Below are 18,767 nucleotides of genomic sequence, written 5' to 3'. Positions count from 1 at the left end.
ATACAAGTTGACTTTCATTTCCTTCAAAAAGCTCTCGGCCAAAACCAGAGCAGCAACTTCAAACTATCATATCTCCTTCAATACTCACTCAAATAGTATGTTCTATAGCTCTTTGGAAAGGTATTGAGATGGCCTACAACTCTTGTTCACAAGTCTCGTCCAAATAAGCACGGTAAGACCCTTTTTTGACAGTTCTTTAAATCTGACTTTTAGAAACTTCAAAACCTAACTTTGTGTTCTTGATTTCTTTAGAAAGATCAAGCTTGTAGGAGGCTCCCTAAGACTTCCTAGCTACTCTAATCACTCCAAGGAAGGTATGTTAGATATATTTTCATAATGTCATGTCTAATATGTTTTATGTTTAGATTTCAGATCTTATTTGAACAGGACAAATCAGTACTTAACTGATCAGTACTTATACTGGACGTCAGGACTTAAGGGATATCAGTACTTATGTTATCAGGAGATAAGCATCAGGAGATAGATATCAGAACTTAAGTGCTGAAGGACGATCAGATAAGGACAGTAGCTGATTAAAGTTAAGAAGATCAAGATAAACATAAGAAGAGATATGCATGAAGAAGGAATTCCGTAAAGAATGGAATACTTGGAAGAAAAGATATCTGATTGATATATATTAGGAAGCAGAATTATATTCCATATCAATTAGCGATTATCTTGTAACTGTGTAATATATAAACACAGACATAGGGTTTATACTATAAGTGTTATCATTATCGAGAATATTATTTACTGTAACCCTAGCAGCTCTCGTGATATTTTGTTCATCACTGAGAGATAACAGTTCCAGATTGTAACAGAGTTTATTGTTTCAATAAAGTTTGTTTTCTGTTACATAAGTACTTGAAGTTTGATTTGATTGTAATAAACACTGTATTCACCCCCTCTACAGTGAAAGTGTGACCTAACAAGTGGTATCAGAGCCTTCTGTTAACATACATACAGTTAAAGATCCAAACACAATCATGTATGACACAGAAACTCCAACTAAGCCTACCAAAACTGAGGAATCATCAAAGACATCAATTCAGAGTCGATATGAGACTATCAGAGTTCCCATATTGAGACCATCTGAATATCCCATATGGAAGGTAAGGATGACCATGTTTCTGGAAGCAACAGATCCAGAATATCTTGATAGAATCAAGGAAGGGCCTCACAAACCTACCAAGCTCGCTGTTGTAGTTGCAGGTGAAGCAGCAAAGACTGTACCAAAGGAAAAGAGTGATTACACTGCTGAAGATATAGCATCTATTGCTAAGGATGCCAAGGTACGACACTTACTGCATAGTGCCATTGATAATGTAATGTCAAACAGGGTAATCAACTGCAAGACTGCCAAGGAGATATGGGATGCACTGGAGACAAGGTGTCAAGGAACTGAAACAGTTAAGAAGAACAGGAAGACAATACTCACTCAAGAGTATGAACATTTTGACTCAAAATCTAATGAGTCATTGAATGATTTATATGATAGATTTGTCAAACTTTTGAATGATTTGTCATTGGTTGATAAAGAGTATGATCTTGAAGATACCAACCTAAAATTCCTGTTAGCTCTTCCTGAATGCTGGGATTTGAAGGCAACAACAATAAGAGACAACTACAATCTTGATGAAACAACTCTTGATGAAATCTATGGAATGCTCAAGACTCATGAACTTGAGATGGAACAAAGAAGCAAGAGGAAAGGAGGAAAGTCAAGGACAGTTGCTCTCAAGGCTGAAGAGGAATCCCCCAAAGCACCTTCCTCAAAGAAAGACAAGGGTAAAGCTCTTTTCATAAAGTCTGATACTGAGTCATCAAGTTCTGAGAGTGATGATGACTCAGATTCTGAAAGCTTGCCTGAAACTGATGCTGATGAGGAGATGATGAAGCTGTGTGCTCTTATGGTGAAAGGAATCACAAAGATTGCATACAGGAAGTTCAGGAAGGGAAAGAAGTTTTCCAGGAAAGGCATAAGTTCTGATAAGAAGAATTTCAGAAGATCTGAAGGAAGAGGAGTAAAGTCTGACAGAGGAGATTACGCCAATGTTAAATGTTATAATTGTGGTGAGAAAGGCCACATATCTCCTGATTGCAAGAAGACCAAGAGTGACAAAGGCAAAGCTCTTGTCACAAAGCAGAAAAGCTGGACAGACACCTCAGACTCTGAAAGTGAGGAGAACTATGCATTGATGGCAAATGCTGATAAATCAAGTTCTGAGAGCAGTTCTGAAGCTGCTGAAACAAAGGTACCTCAGACTACTTATGCTTTTCATACTGATGATATTAATGAGTTGAGAAGATATCTTAAAACCATGTTTGTTAGTTATAGAGATCAAACTTTAATATGTGAAAGATTAACTTCTGAAAATCTTGCTTTTAGGAAAAGAAATGATTTCTTAGAAAAAGAGTTAGTCATGTTCCATCAAACTCAGAAGGATAGAGATGATGCTTTTTATGTTAGGGATGAAGTGCTAAAAATGAATGAATCTCTAAAAACTGAGTTAGAAAAGGAGAGAGAGATTATTAGGACTTGGACTAACTCTGGCAAAACAACTCAAAATTTGCTAAGCAGTGGAAACTGGAAAGAGGGCTTAGGTTATGGAGAAAATAAAAATGAAAAAGGAACTGTAGAAATTAAGCCTGTTGATAAGCAAAAGCCGAAGTTAAAACCTGTTAAGTTTGTAACTGAAAAATCTGAAAATGAGAAATCAGAAGTTAAAAAGGAATTAGCTTCTGACAAACTAAAACAGGAAAAAACAGCTGAGGTTAACATAGGCTTAATGACAAAGAAGCAGCTTAAGCATAAGCTGAAAGATGTTAAGAATGCAAACAAGGTAAAATCACCTAGGAAAAATAGGAATGGAAAGGAAGGTGTGAATAAAAGCAATAACTATAAATCTGTTCCTGATGCTCCTAGGAAAGCATGTCATAACTGTGGAAGTTCTAACCATCTGGCTTCTTTTTGCAGGAAGAATAAGAATATTAACTCCTTATCTTCAAAATCAGGAGTTAAGAGTCAGTCTGTTAGATACAAACCACAAAATCCTTGTTTTCATTGTGGTAGTTTATGGCATTCCATTTATACTTGTAAGGAATATCATAGTTTGTACTATGATTATTATCAAATAAAACCTTCTTTAAAGAAAGTTTCTGTTGTTCCTTCTAGTGTAAGTTCTGATTCAAAGTCTGGTAGTATAAGTTCTGATAAGAAAACTGTTAACATAAAATCTGATGCTAAATCCACTGCAAATGTTAACAAACCTAAAAAGGCCAAAGGATCCAAGCAAGTCTGGGTCCTTAAAACTAATAATTAGTGGTCTTTTTGATTGCAGGGCAACATGAAAAATATTTTAGTTCTGGACAGTGGATGTTCAGGACATATGACTGGAAATAAGGCCCTGCTATCAGACTTTATGGAGAAAGCTGGCCCAAGTGTTTCTTATGGAGATGGCAACATTGGAAAAACTTTGGGATATGGCAATATCAATCTTGGGAATGTCATCATTAAAGATGTAGCTCTGGTCTCAGGACTTAAACACAACTTACTGAGTATAAGTCAAATCTGTGACAGAGGTTATCATGTTGATTTCTTTGTAGAACATTATGAAATAGTTAGTAAATCTAAAGGAAAAGTTGTTCTGAATGGATTCAGGCGTGGTAACATTTATGAAGCTAAGCTTTCAACAAGTTCTGATGGTTCTGCAATATGTTTAGTGAGTAGAGGCTCAATTGAAGAAAGCTGGAATTGGCACAAGAAACTCTCTCATTTAAACTTCAACAAGATAAATGAACTGATCAAGAAAGATCTTGTGAGAGGACTGCCAAAATCAGTGTTTGCTCCTGATGGTCTTTGTGACTCATGTCAGAAGGCCAAACAAAGAAAATCTTCATTCAAGAGCAAGACTGAATCATCAATTCTTGAGCCTTATTATCTACTTCATGTTGATCTATTTGGTCCAGTGAATGTCATGTCTATTGCAAAGAAGAAATATGCGTTGGTCATAGTAGATGAGTTCACCAGATACACATGGGTGTATTTCTTGCACACAAAAAGTGAAACTGCATCTATCCTGATTGATCATGTCAAACATCTGGATAAATTGATCAAAGATTCTGTGAAAATTTTGAGGAGTGATAATGGCACTGAATTCAAGAATCTGATAATGGAAGAGTTCTGCAAAAATCATGGAATAAAGCAGGAATTTTCTGCTCCTGGAACTCCACAGCAAAATGGAGTTGTTGAAAGGAAGAATAGAACTCTCATTGAAGCTGCACGAACAATGCTTGAAGAAGCAAAGCTTCCAACCTATTTCTGGGCTGAAGCTGTGCAGACTGCTTGTTTTACTCAAAATGCAACACTCATTAACAAGCATGGAAAAACACCATATGAGATGGTGAAAAACAAGAAGCCAAATCTGAAATACTTTCATGTATTTGGATGTAAGTGTTTTGTTCTCAAGACTCATCCTGAACAGCTATCCAAGTTTGATCTAAAAGCTGATGAGGGAATCTTTGTTGGATATCCACTTTCCATAAAAGCCTTCAGAGTCTATAATTTGAGAACAAAAGTGGTCATGGAATCTATCAATGTCTCTTTTGATGACAAGAAGATCACTGGACTTGAAGATTGCATTGATCATGATCAGCTGAGATTTGAAAATGAAGATTCATATTCTGATACCTTAAGTCCTGACAGTCTAAGTCCTGATACTGTAAACTCTGATGGATTAAACTCTGATGTTATTGAAACTGTGGTGACTACGTCAAAGGAAGATGCACCAATGCAGGGGGAGCATACTCAAGATATTATCACATCTCAAGAAGCATCAGAACATACATCTGGCTCTTCAAGTTCTGATTCGTCAAGTTCTGATAAGCCAAGTACTGACAGTGCTGAAAATCTAAATGCTGAAGGATCCAACTCAGAGAGCATAGTTTCAGGGGGAGCATCAGAAAATGAAAACGAAGACAGCATGAATCATGGGGGAGCATCCAGTTCTAGAGAAAACCTTCCATCTTCAAGGAAGTGGACAAAATCACATACACCTGATTTGATAATTGGAAATCCTGATGCAGGTGTTAGAACTAGAACAGGTACTTCGAATGAATGTCTTTACAATTCTTTTCTCTCTCAGTCTGAGCCAAAGAAAGTGGAAAAAGCTCTTCAAGATGCTGATTGGGTGCAAGCAATGCAGGAAGAGTTGAATGAATTTGAAAGAAACAAAGTCTGGACCTTAGTGCCAAGACCTAAGAATAGATCTGTTGTTGGTACAAAATGGGTATTCAGAAACAAAACTGACAGTGATGGCATAATTGTAAGGAACAAGGCAAGGCTGGTTGCAAAAGGATATTCTCAACAGGAGGGAATTGACTATGATGAAACATTTGCGCCAGTTGCTAGGTTAGAAGCCATAAGGATATTCATGGCTTATGCTGCTCACAAAAAGTTTACTGTCTTTCAAATGGATGTGAAAAGTGCTTTTCTCAATGGAGAATTGGAGGAGGAAGTATATGTTGAACAACCTCCAGGCTTTGTAGATTCCAAACATTCAGATTATGTCTACAGGCTTGATAAAGCACTTTATGGACTTAAGCAAGCTCCTAGAGCATGGTATGAGACTTTAGCTCAGGTTCTTCTGGAAAGTGGATTCAACAGAGGAACTATTGACAAAACACTATTCTATCTCAACCATGGCAAGGACTTACTTTTGGTCCAGATTTATGTTGATGATATCATCTTTGGGTCTCCAAATGACAAACTTTGCAAAAAGTTTGCCAAACTAATGCAGTCAAGATATCAGATGAGTATGATGGGAGAACTTAGTTATTTTCTGGGCTTTCAAGTCAAGCAGAGTGAAGAAGGCACTTTTATTTGTCAATCTAAGTACACCAGAAACTTGCTGAAGAAATTTGGAATGCAAGATTGTTCAAGTGCATCCACTCTCATGGCCACTGCAACAAAACTGGATAAGGATACTGGTAATTCAGTAGATATTACTGATTACAGAGGTATGATTGGCTCACTTCTCTATCTAACTGCTAGTAGACCAGATATCATGTTTGCTACCTGTCTTTGTGCAAGATTTCAAGCAGATCCAAGAGAACCTCACTTAACAGTTGTAAAAAGAATCTTTAAGTATCTTAAAGGAACAGCTGATCTAGGATTATGGTATCCTAGAGAATCAGATTTTAAACTAATAGGTTACTCAGATGCAGATTTTGAAGGTTGCAAAATTGACAGGAAAAGCACAACTGGAAGATGCCAATTTCTTGGAGGCAGATTGGTTTCTTGGTATAGCAAGAAACAAAAGTCAATTTCCACATCAACTGCAGAAGCAGAGTATATTGCTGCAGGAAGCTGTTGTGCACAGATTCTTTGGATGAAGAATCAGTTACTGGATTATGGGTTAACATATTTCAAAATCCCTATTTACTGTGATAATCAAAGTGCTATTGCTATGACAGGTAATCCAGTTCAACACTCTATGACAAAGCACATCAGCATCAGGTACCATTTTATCAGGGAACATGTGGATGAAGGTACAGTGGAATTGCATTTTGTTCCCACAGATCAACAAGTAGCAGATATCTTCACAAAACCACTGTGTGAAGCTACCTTTACAAGATTGGTAAATGAACTTGGAATGATTTCAGGTTCTTTCTCTAAATCTGCTTAAACTTGTTGTATGTTATCAGACTTTATGATCAGTATTTACAGAATTAATCTCTTTGTGTATTCTGTGCTTAATTGATAAATGTTTTTAAGTACTGACTGTTGTCTGATATATATCTCTTAACTCTAATAAGTGAAATATCTGTTTAAGTAATCATTCAATCCTATGAGGATAATTGTGCTAGATACTGACCTACTAGTCTTCAATAAACAAATGATCCCATGAAAGAAGTAATTATTTCTGTGGAAATCTTATGACACAAGCAAATTCTGATACTTGAGCTTAGTTTAGTTTACTTTATTCATCTTATTACTAAGTCCCAAATTAGAATAATGCTACTCATCTGTTTAAGTTCTGATTCTAGTAAAACTGCTGAATGTACTAAGTGCTGATAAACCTCACTTATCAAAAGAAGAAGAAAAAGAATCAAAGAATAATATCAGGTACTCCTTTGAGATCTAGAGTAAAAATGTGAATGGGACGACCCAAGTGCATAGCTGGTATTAAGTAAATATGCATTAGAAAAGCAAAATATTTTCTTGGTGACTTTTCACACTCTATGATTACTGGAGAAATACTCTGATAATAGCATAAATTCTGATAAGCAGTCGTAACTCACTTACACTGAGAAGCCACTGTAAAATAGAATTTAAAAAGATGCATAAAATTAGCACAAAAACAGTTGAGGTGGACTCATGCATGAACTCATTTATCAGTAGGTTTCAGGATAATGACAGCTCTTTAGCAAAATTTTAATTATGACTTATTTCTAAGATGTACTGAAGTAAATCAGACTTTACTCTTTATTAGTTATTTAGCTTAATGCACACACAAATCACTCCATATGAATGATGAAATTTTTGTGGTGGTCTATGTTCTTTTAGACAAACAGTCACTGTGTCACCTTGCACAAATTCTGAGGACACGTTCTAGTTATATGTTCTGATGATTAAGTTCTGAAGACTATAACTCAGAACTTGTATGAAAACTTACTAAGATAGATATTCCTTGTTCGAGTTAAGACATTATGTTCTGATGACTGTTAAGTTCTGGTATAGGTCTAAGTTCTGATTTTTCAGTCTAACCCTTTACTTGACTTATCTGTGAGTAAAATTTGGTAACAGTCTCAGATTAATTTAGAATATGTTGAAGTGGAAGATTAATAGTCTATGGTTAGGACTAATGACACTCGTTCTTGAACAGTTCACTCTTGTTACATGTGCACATTCCTTTTCAAATGACTGTTATTCTTTTTCAAGTCTAGGGAGACGAGGTAGACTTAACTCTATCTGTCAGCATTAAATATCTTCGCGTCTCCTGGCATTCTCTTGCCTATATAAACAGCCACTTCACATTAGCCTTTCCATCAATTTTTCTCACAATCTTAACTTCATATTCTTTTTCAAAAACATCATGGTCCGATTCAACATGTTTTTGAATTACCAAAATTTTCATATGGAGCTAAGCTGCGCCGATTGGCAGCAGGAGTGGCATGTAACTGCCATTCTTGAAGAGATATGGGGCTCTGTCCCACAGGCGGTGCTGAACCGACTTCTGTTCTTCGAGATGGACTACCAGCTTCATCTTGATCGATTGGAGGAGGAAAGGCGGGAAGCTATCTGTCAGCAAGAGCGAATCATTCGACTCGCTATCTTGTTTGTCGAAGATAGGAAGAGGAAGATGACTTAATCTCGTCTTCTTCATGTTCTTCTTCATCCTCAACTTTGTCAGGCTTCTTAGCTAGGACTAAGGCTGTTGATGTTAGATTTAGAAGCTTAGGACAAGATTGTAAAAGATCTGATGTAATTTCAATTTCATCAATGTATTATTTTGATATATTAATGGAATTTGTTTTTGTCTTATGATCTTGTCTCTGAGAAATTTTGATACGCATTGATAAATCCTGATAAATATTCTGATGATCGTATAAATTGTGTCTGACTTTAAGTTCTGATAATGTTTTATCAGTACTTACTTAACTGATTGATTTTACTCATTCTCACACACAGTTTTTTTTCAGAATATTGATATTGCAGAGTAAAATATTTGAATTAGTGGGAACAGTTTCAATTTTAAATTAAAACTGATTCACCTTGATTAATGGAATCTAGGTAAGTGGAACGGTTTTTCCTTGAAAAACTGCAAGTGGGTGGTAATTATTCCTTATTTACCGTGCCCATTACTTTTTGCCTTCTCTATGTATGACAGGTGTCAAGGTATTTACCACTACTTTTAAATGCATGTCTGCCATGTGTCCTCAACGGTTACTTTTTGTGTATAAGTAAAAGAGAGCAAAGATTGTCAAATCTTTTATTTACCTTTATATTTTATCTCTCTCTTTAATTTTCAACTCTCTCATCTACTGACGATTTTCTTTTAAGAGGCATTTTCTCAAACACATTACAGGTTACCGATTTCTTTCCAAACATAATGGCACCCAAGGACATTCTCTTTGATGGAGCAAAGTTTGTTCCTAATAACTTCTCTGCGATACTAAACACTACAGAGGCACCCTCTGAACTTCATTTCATTCAGGACTTTCTCACTAGTTCTGATATTGGGTTTGCTCTAACTGAGCCTACATCCATTTCTGGAGTTCAAGTACTGGAGTTTTGGAGGAGTGGAGTATATGACAATGGTGGTGCTCAAGGGTCCCCAAGTATAATATTTTCATCAGGGAAAGATGAGTATGTTGTGACTTTGTCTACAGTTAGACAGGCATTACAACTACCTGAGGACTGTGTTTATTCTACTGTTGATGACTCAGTTCTTCTAACCCCGCGAGAAATAAATGAATTCCGAATATCTTGGGCGATTAATCAACAATTCAAAGTGCTTTTCTTGCGTCTTCTTGATAAAACATGATGGTTAGTCTGGGATATGAAGGAACATTGACCAAGCTTGGACAGTTGAAGAGATCTTTCATAAGGAGGGAATGGAGTTTCTTCTTTGATTGCATTACCAAAGCTTTCGCCAACAAATGTTCAAATTTTGATGCAATTCCCATATTCAGCCAACAAATCGGGTATGCACTTCTAAATCACACTGATTTTGATTATGCACGAGCAGTCTTAGGTTTTATTGGGGATAGGATGACAGAAGATCGCAATACTGTATATTTTGCAAGATTTTGTCAGCTTATTTATAGTTTTTGTTGTAATCCGCCCCAAAATTTTGGTGATCTCATTCCATCTTTCTGAATAGCTAAGAGAGCTTTTACTGATTTATTATCTTCTGATAATAAAAAGGCTGTGTTAAGACCCCTCTTACAACCTTTATCTGTCAAACAAGCCTTAATCACCTATGATCCTGTTAAGTACACTGCACTTTATCCTGATGTTCAAACATCAGCACCTGGTTCATCAGCACCTACCACCTCTACTCAGCCACCTCAAACCTCTCAACCATCTCTCAGAACATATCTCAAGTCCTATGTGAAGCCTACATCTTCTAAGTCAAAGAGAACAAAGACTGTTTCTCAAACACCTCAGAAGAAGAGGAGGATTACTTTGAGAGATGAATCAGATTCTGAGGAACAGATTCTTTCTTCAGAACCTGTGGTAACTGCAGCTGAGAAAAAGATTTCTCAGAAGGATTCTGAACTTGGAGGATCTAAGCTTCTCAAGAGGCTTAGAAAAATGACAATTTCTGAAACTTCCAAGGACTCTAAATTACCAAGGAAATACAAGAAACAGAGGGCAAAAAGGCCAGTTTCAGATGATGAGGAGGAAGCAGCTAAGGAAGGGGATCAGGAATCTCTGATCTCACAAGAAAAAGAATTTGATCCAGTTACTTCTTCTCCATCCACTCCATCTCAGGAAACTGTATCTGACAAGGCTAATTTCCCATCTGTGTCTCTTGGTAATCAAGGCAAAAGTGCTGATAATGCTGATCAACACTTAGTTGTGCCTGGAGTAATTTTCTTAAAAGCTCCAACAGCAACAAAACTTTTGCCAACACCTGTTACTGATGCTATTCAAACTCCGGAATTATCTAAGTCACCTTCTCTGCATCTAGACACTGATGATCAGACTTTAGGTGAGCATCAGGATATGGTTGTTGATCAGAACTTAGCATCAGATCAGCAATTAGAGGATGCTGACGCCTCCATTGCTACTCACACTGCTATTATATCAGATGATACTGATTCTATAAGTTCTGATGCTGCACATGCTGGAGATACTGGTGATGTTGCTCCAACTGCAAATACTGATGCAGCAGGTCCTTCAGGATACATTCCTCTTTCTAAGTCTGAACTAGTAAAGAAGTTTGTTACAGAGGAACCACCAGTGCCTTGGAGTGAAACTCCTGCAGGACAGGAGTGGACTAAGGAATGGAACTCAGTCTCATGTATTCCATCTGCGTTACATCTTACTGAGCACTTGACTAAAGCTGATGAAATGTTAAATTCTGATGATTTCAAATTTCAGCTTCGTGTCACTGCATTGAGTACTAAACATCTACAAGGTCTTCATTCAACTACTCATGCAGAAATACACAAGATTCAGGAGAACTTTATCAAACAAGAACAAGTTTGGAAACTTGATAAGAAAAAGTTCTTTCAACCATCTATGGACAGGATTGCTTATATTGAGAAGACTCAAGATCGTCAACAAGCACAGATTGATAAAATTCTGCAAAATCAAGCTTCTCAGCAATCACAACTGACTGAAATCCAATCTTCAGTGGAATTGCTTATCTCTCTTCTACTTCCTGCTGATGCCAAAAAGGGGGAGAAAGTGATTAAGTCCAAATGCAAGGATGACAAGACACTGCAAGGAAAGGATGATGAAAAAGATGACCAAGGAAACTCTGGAATGGGTGGAGGTCATAGTCAAGGTAAAAGATTCTCATCAAGAAATGCTGAAATTGCAAGTCACAGGATAAGTTCTGATACTGGGAAGAGAATAAGTTCTGATACTGGTAAAAGAATAAATTTTGATGAACTTCTAGATCTTGATGAAGAAATGTCAAGACAGTTATTTCTTCAAGAAAATCCAGGAATGGACTTGGAAAGTTTAAAGGAAGAAGAAGCTAGACTTAAATCAAAGAAAGCCACATCTAAATCTGAAGCTTCTGGTAAAAAGTCACTTCCAAAACTGAAAGGTATTGTGATTAAAGAAAAGGCACAAACTGAAGCAACATTTGCTAAATCACAACCAAAGATAGATCCAAGATCCAAGGGTAAAGAAAAGGTTGGTGAACCTGTTAAAGTTTATGTACCTCCTGTTGATGAAGAAATTACTGATAAAGAAGATAATCTTGCTCTGACTTCAAGAAAAGTTCTTAAAACAACCTCTGACACAGCTCAAGTTGTTCAGAGTCAAGAAATTAAAAGTTCTGATATTCAAAAGAAGCAAGTAACCTCTGACACAGCTCAAGTTAACTTGATATCAGAAGGAAGATCAAAAACACTCCTACCAGGATTCACTAAAGCAAAACAAACTCAACCTTTGAAGACTACTGCAAGTCGTTTTGAAGCTAGAGTAGTTACTGGAAAGGAAGCAAGAGATAAAACTGGATTGGGAAGTGCTGATGAAAGAAGAGTACACAACACTACCAATGATCCAACTTCCTTGAGTGAACCAGGAATTGGAGCAACTCCTGAAAGATTGAATCAATTGGAATCTGTACAAATGGTTTACCATACCCACTTGAAGGAACACATCTTGTTGTATTTCATGACAGATGGTAGGGTTTATCATATAAGACAAAATGCCATTCCATTGAAGTATTTTGAAGAATTGGAGCATGTATTATTCTTACTTCAAGTGGATGACAGATTGACAGGGACTGCTGCAAACTATTTGAAAGAACAGATTCAGAGACAGAAGAGACTTTATTCTGTTAAGTCTGACAGCATATATGTTCCAAAGTACAGAAATCACAATGGTGATATTGTTGATATGAAGCCTAATACTGCACAGATCAGAACATATCTTGGTATTAAGGGGCTTGAATTTAATCTAGAGTCTGACAAAGCTTATGTCATAAGACTAGATCAGGAGTTGAGAAAAGCAAAGATTAATGATCTCAGAGCTGCAATATTTCAAACTGGTGAAGATACTGCAGAGCTTAAAGATGTCAAACGGAGAATGATTGATGAACTCAGATATGCTGAGAAATGTTTGTTGAAGAATTATCTCAGAACAACTCCTGACATCAGAGAGATCAGAAAATGATGAAGCCAAGTCGAAGATCTACAACTGCTTAAATTCTGATGTGTATACAGACTAAAGTTGTTATCAGAAGTTGAATTGGTAAAAGCTTTAAGGACTGTAAGTTGTAGTTATCTTGTCTAATTCTCATGCATTTGTACTTAATGTTTTTGACATCATCAAATATCTGTTAAACTTGTATATTTTGCTAATTTACAAGTTGGGGGAGATTGTTAGATATATTTGATAATGTCATGGCTAATATGTTTTATGTTTAGATTTCAGATCTTATTTGAACAGGACAAATCAGTACTTAACTGATCAGTACTTATACTGGACGTCAGGACTTAAGGGATATCAGTACTTATGTTATCAGGAGATAAGCATCAGGAGATAGATATCAGAACTTAAGTGCTGAAGGACGATCAGATAAGGACAGTAGCTGATTAAAGTTAAGAAGATCAAGATAAACATAAGAAGAGATATGCATGAAGAAGGAATTCCGTAAAGAATGGAATACTTGGAAGAAAAGATATCTGATTGATATATATTAGGAAGCAGAATTATATTCCATATCAATTAGCGATTATCTTGTAACTGTGTAATATATAAACACAGACATAGGGTTTATACTATAAGTGTTATCATTATCGAGAATATTATTTACTGTAACCCTAGCAGCTCTCGTGATATTTTGTTCATCACTGAGAGATAACAGTTCCAGATTGTAACAGAGTTTATTGTTTCAATAAAGTTTGTTTTCTGTTACATAAGTACTTGAAGTTTGATTTGATTGTAATAAACACTGTATTCACCCCCTCTACAGTGAAAGTGTGACCTAACAAGGTATAACACCTCCAAACCCTAACTTTACTTTGAGTATTATGATGGTTTTGATGGTTATAGTAAATGAGAAGCATGATGCTTGTGTGTTTAGAGTTTGGATTGGATTTGCAGTGATTTGGATGTTGAAATCTTGTTTATAGTTAATGAAACTTAAGTATAGCTAGTAGTTCATGTGTGGGGTTGTATAAATTGGAAAATCTTGAGGTTTGGGGACTGATGTAGTAAGGTTTGAATGAGGGTTGGTTGTATTGTTGGTTGTGAGTTGAATGGTGGTTGTTTGGAGTGGTTTAAAAATTGGAAATCGTGTAAACATAAACATCATAATGCCCGATTTTCCTTAACTGTTATGTTCTTAACTTTAGGACCCGTGAACTCACTGAAAGATTCTCACCTTTGCCATGTTTAGATATTTCATGTTACGAGCTTCGTTTTGATAATTGAATTCGATGTACGGTTTAGGAGAAACGACCGTTTTAAGTAACGGCGTTTCGCGAACGAACCATTACCCCTCGCCTTACTTTGAAACCTTGGTTAAGGACTTTAAATGACTAATTGGGGTATGAAACAATTATGTTAAGTGGATTAGGCAGTTGGTAAGGTACTCGCGAAAGAATCGCCTTAAAACTCTTAATGGTTAATTTATTAAAAATGGTGGAGCCGAGGGTACTCGAGCGACTTAAGTGAATCGGTAAGCGCGAAAGCGAACGTTAGGGGTCTAATTGGTTAAAGTCTAGTTTCTTAAGTGACCGGGGATTAATTCTGGCTTCTGTTGTTGTTCATAGGTTACCGGACCCACTCTAAGCTTAAGTCTACCCCGGAGCACTCAGACAAGTTTTCTACCCGTTATATTGTTGTTGTGATGTATATATGTATATGCATTATCTTGTGATAAGTGCATGATTGTTATTAGCAAATCTTGCGATATATTGGAGCATGTGATATGATATTTATATGCATGCTTGTTTCGTAATCTTGATATTTTATTGTTGATTCAATGCTTATAAGTTGTATAATACCTATGCTAGAGATAAGCAGTAGTTGCGTATACCCGTAGTATAGGGGACCCAAAGGTGAACATATTGCTAAACCGGGAGTCGATGTTCCCGAGTATAATATATATATATATAAAGATATAGTTTTCAAAACTATTAATCGAATAAGATTTATTCGATAACTTTATTTTAATTAATGAATATTAGTTTGAATATTCATTCGAGGACCTATGACTCCGTTTATTTTATTTAATGAATATTATTTTGAATATTCATTCGAGGACCTATGACTCCGTTTATTTTATTTAATGAATATTATTTTGAATATTCATTCGAGGACTTATGACTCCGTTTATTTTATTTAATGAATATTATTTTGAATATTCATTCGAGGACTTATGACTCCGTTTATTTTATTTAATAAATATTATTTTGAATATTCATTCGAGAACTTATGACTCCGCTTATTTATTAAATAATATTCTTTATTTTATTAAAGAATAATGTCTCGATAATCAAACTCATTTTCGATTATTCAAATAAAGATCGTACTTTCGTATAAGTATATCTTTGGTTATTTATTATTCATTTCAAGTATGAGTTTTAAAACTTTTACTTCAATTATTTTTATAAGGATTATCCTTATGGAAATATTATTTAAATAATAATATTCAGATATTTTCTAATATATTGGGACTGATTTATTTTATTAAATCAGCATTACTCCAAACATTCTTAAAAATGTTTTCGAGTCTTCAAAATGATTTTAAAAGTTAGAGCGGATCCCAAAAACTCGTTTCCAGATTTAAGATCTTCCTTTCGAAGAAGACTTGAATATTCGCTCAAAAATCTTAGGGATCCGGCTCTGTGGTGTATTTTATATTCGCAACGAGGTTGCTGTTTTGAGAAAACAATTTGATTACTTGCCCAATGTTCGGGAAGTAAGTCCATCTAATTGAGTCGGCATAAGCTACAGGCCGGGGTACGGTCTATGAAGGTGTAAGAGGCTGGGTGACAGTCCATCCACGTGTGAGTCGCCGGGTAACGGTCTAGCGCGAGGTCCTAATGCGTCCTGGGTGATGACCGGCGAGGAATTCATCCATCTACAGTAGAAAAGTTTACTTATTGGTATCTTTGCCTGATCAGCAAGATATTGGGTTTATGCCAAAATTCTTTTCTTTTCAAAATTCATTGGATATTGCAACTCTGTTCATACTTTACATGATAGAGGTTTTCAGGAAATGTATGAGAGATATATATATATGGATATATATATCGGGACTTAATGAAGTAACTCGTAACTTCATTTCATTCAATAATATTTCAAAAATTGAATCTATTCAAGTCTTATCTTGTATTCTCATCTATGTGATGAACTTTTGAAACTAATTATAACTTGAACGGTGGTAGTTCAAGTAGTATTCGGAAAAGATATAAGTATATTGGAGTATCTTGTAACTTCATCTTTTCAACTTATATCTGGTTAATGATTATCTTATGCATGACAAAGATTTTCACAAAAACGTTGAGACAAGGTTAGATATATGAGATCACCTTGCAACGATATTTTTATACAGTTATAAACTGGAACTCTGTGTACATTATACATGTCAGAGGATTTCAAAGATTTTGAGTAGTATATATGTATATATATACTAAATATTTTGCGACTTGTCGCGTTAAGATATCAACTTGGTTCATTTCTTCGTGACCAAGACTTTCATAAGTACTATGAGAATGCTCATATATTGTTAATTATTATACATATTATTCTGGTGGGCTTGTTGCTCACCCTTGCTTTCTTCTTTCATCACATAATAACAGATAGACATGATGAACAGGACCAAGCTCCCAATTCGTGAGCGGATAGGAAACGTTCCGCGGTTTCCTGTAGGCGTTGATGCCGTTGTAGCTGAGGTAGGAACTACCAGTAGGCTAGGCTTTCAACTTTTGTTGTGCCAGACTTATATATATTTATGAATTGTAATAATGGCAAAGAATATGTAAATTTATTCAGAACCCCTTTTAAGGTGTAATGGTTTATAATTGTGGAATAAAATGACTTGTGTTATTTGTGGATATTCATCTCTGAGACTATAACTTGTGGTGTGTGTATATTATGGGGTCACAGTACGCAGTAGATGATTGTTTATTAAAAATTAGGTGTTATTAAGGGAAATGGAACTCGTGACAACCCGGATCCCCGACCCCAGATTTGGGGGTGTTACACCAAGGTCCAGCTGGATCAACTTCACCAGAGCAGATATAAGCCTTCAGCTTTGCTAATGGAAGGGATCAAACAGGTTGTAGAAGAATACTTTGGCGCATCTAGCAGCTCTTATCAGTCTGGATCCACTTCAACAAATCTGCAAATTCAGTCTCTACAAGGTCAAGTCACAGCATTGCAAAACTCCAACTCTTCTCTCACTGCACAAGTTCAAGCCTTGACATCTCTTGTCAAGAGTCAACAAACAGATATCCAAACCCTGGTGAACTCACATAAGCATCTTCAAATGCGAATTCTATTGCTTTGGGAGCCATCATGGGTAAACTCTGTTGGATTTTTAATGCAGCGGGGGCATGGTAAAACACTTTTACACATACAAAATCCAAATAAAAGCACATAAATCGTGAATAAAAATTCGAGGGATCGAATCTAACCTTTAAAAATAATTCGGAGACAACGATCAGAGATCCTTAGCAGATGCTTCTCAAGTGTGAAGCACTCCACCGGTATCCACCAAGAAAACGATGTTAAGGAGGAGGAAGGAGGTGGAGAGAATTGGGTTTTCCAAACTTTTTGGGTTTTCGGGTTCTATGTGGGTTAGAATAAAATAGGGTTTATAATAGTGTATTTATAGGCAAAATTTTCAGCTGAAATTTTCCCAAAAATATTATTATTATCCCATTTATTATTCTCATTAATAATTAAAATACCTTTTAATTATTAATCCTTTTTCTAAACACTTTAGAAATAATTCTCTCTCTTGATTTAATTTCCAAAAATTAAATCCTTAATTAATAATATTAAGAACTTTTCTTAATTAATTTATAATCAATTAAATCTCATTTAATCAATTATTAAATTTGCCAATTAATTATTTATTTCATAAATAAATAATTATTAGCCATTATTAATTAATTCCTCCACCATTAAATTATTCTCTTTTTATGGTGTGACCCTGTAGGTTCAATATTAAGTCGGTAGTAGAAATAAATAATAATAAAACTATTTTATCATTATTTATATAAATTCTCTAATTTATTAAATATGATTAATTAATTAATCACATTTATTCTACATCGTGAGGGATACTTCTCAGCATATCGCGACTATCCGGATAATATGAATTCACTGCTTAGAATACCAAGAACCTATTCAGTGAATAGTTACCGTACAATAAACTCCTTCTACCCTACAATGTCTCGATTAAATACAAGGCATGGATCTCGTGTCAAGCCTATCTAATTCAATCACTTGCTTACCATTTACTATGCGTAGTTCTATGCAAATTAGAAACTTCTTTCTAATTTCATTTACTCTGGCCAGAGATTCCTGAACTAGCATAAGTGGATCAGCCTTGAACATTCGCTTCCTTCACTGGAAGGGGTAAATCCTTTATTGATCATACACTATCTTCGTGTACAAATTCCTATACCCAGAAGAGCCCTAATAATTGTCCCTGGAGACTAAGAACTAAATCAAAGCATAGTTCAGTGTACACAAGATGACTATGATGACCTCAAGTCTAAGGATACTTGTACAACTATCACTATGTGAACAACTGCTGACACGTGAGTGAACTCCATCAGTTGTTCAGCTGTGCGAGTCATGTTCAGTGAACTTATTCTATAATAAGCACCTACATACTAGCTATAGTGTCACCACACAAATGTCTATGAGAACAGACATCCTTCATAATGAAGCAAGCATAGTATGTACCGATCTTTGCGGATTATTAATTACCAGTTAGTAATCCTATGACCAGGAACTATTTAAGTTTAGAGTTATCATCTTTTTAGGTCTCACTATTATGATCTCATCATAATCCATAAAAAATTTTACTCTAAACTATGGTATATCTTAT

Source organism: Apium graveolens, chromosome 6 (genome assembly GCF_009905375.1).
Source record: "Apium graveolens cultivar Ventura chromosome 6, ASM990537v1, whole genome shotgun sequence".
NCBI lineage: Eukaryota > Viridiplantae > Streptophyta > Magnoliopsida > Apiales > Apiaceae > Apium > Apium graveolens.
This window is presented reverse-complemented; position numbering follows the sequence as displayed.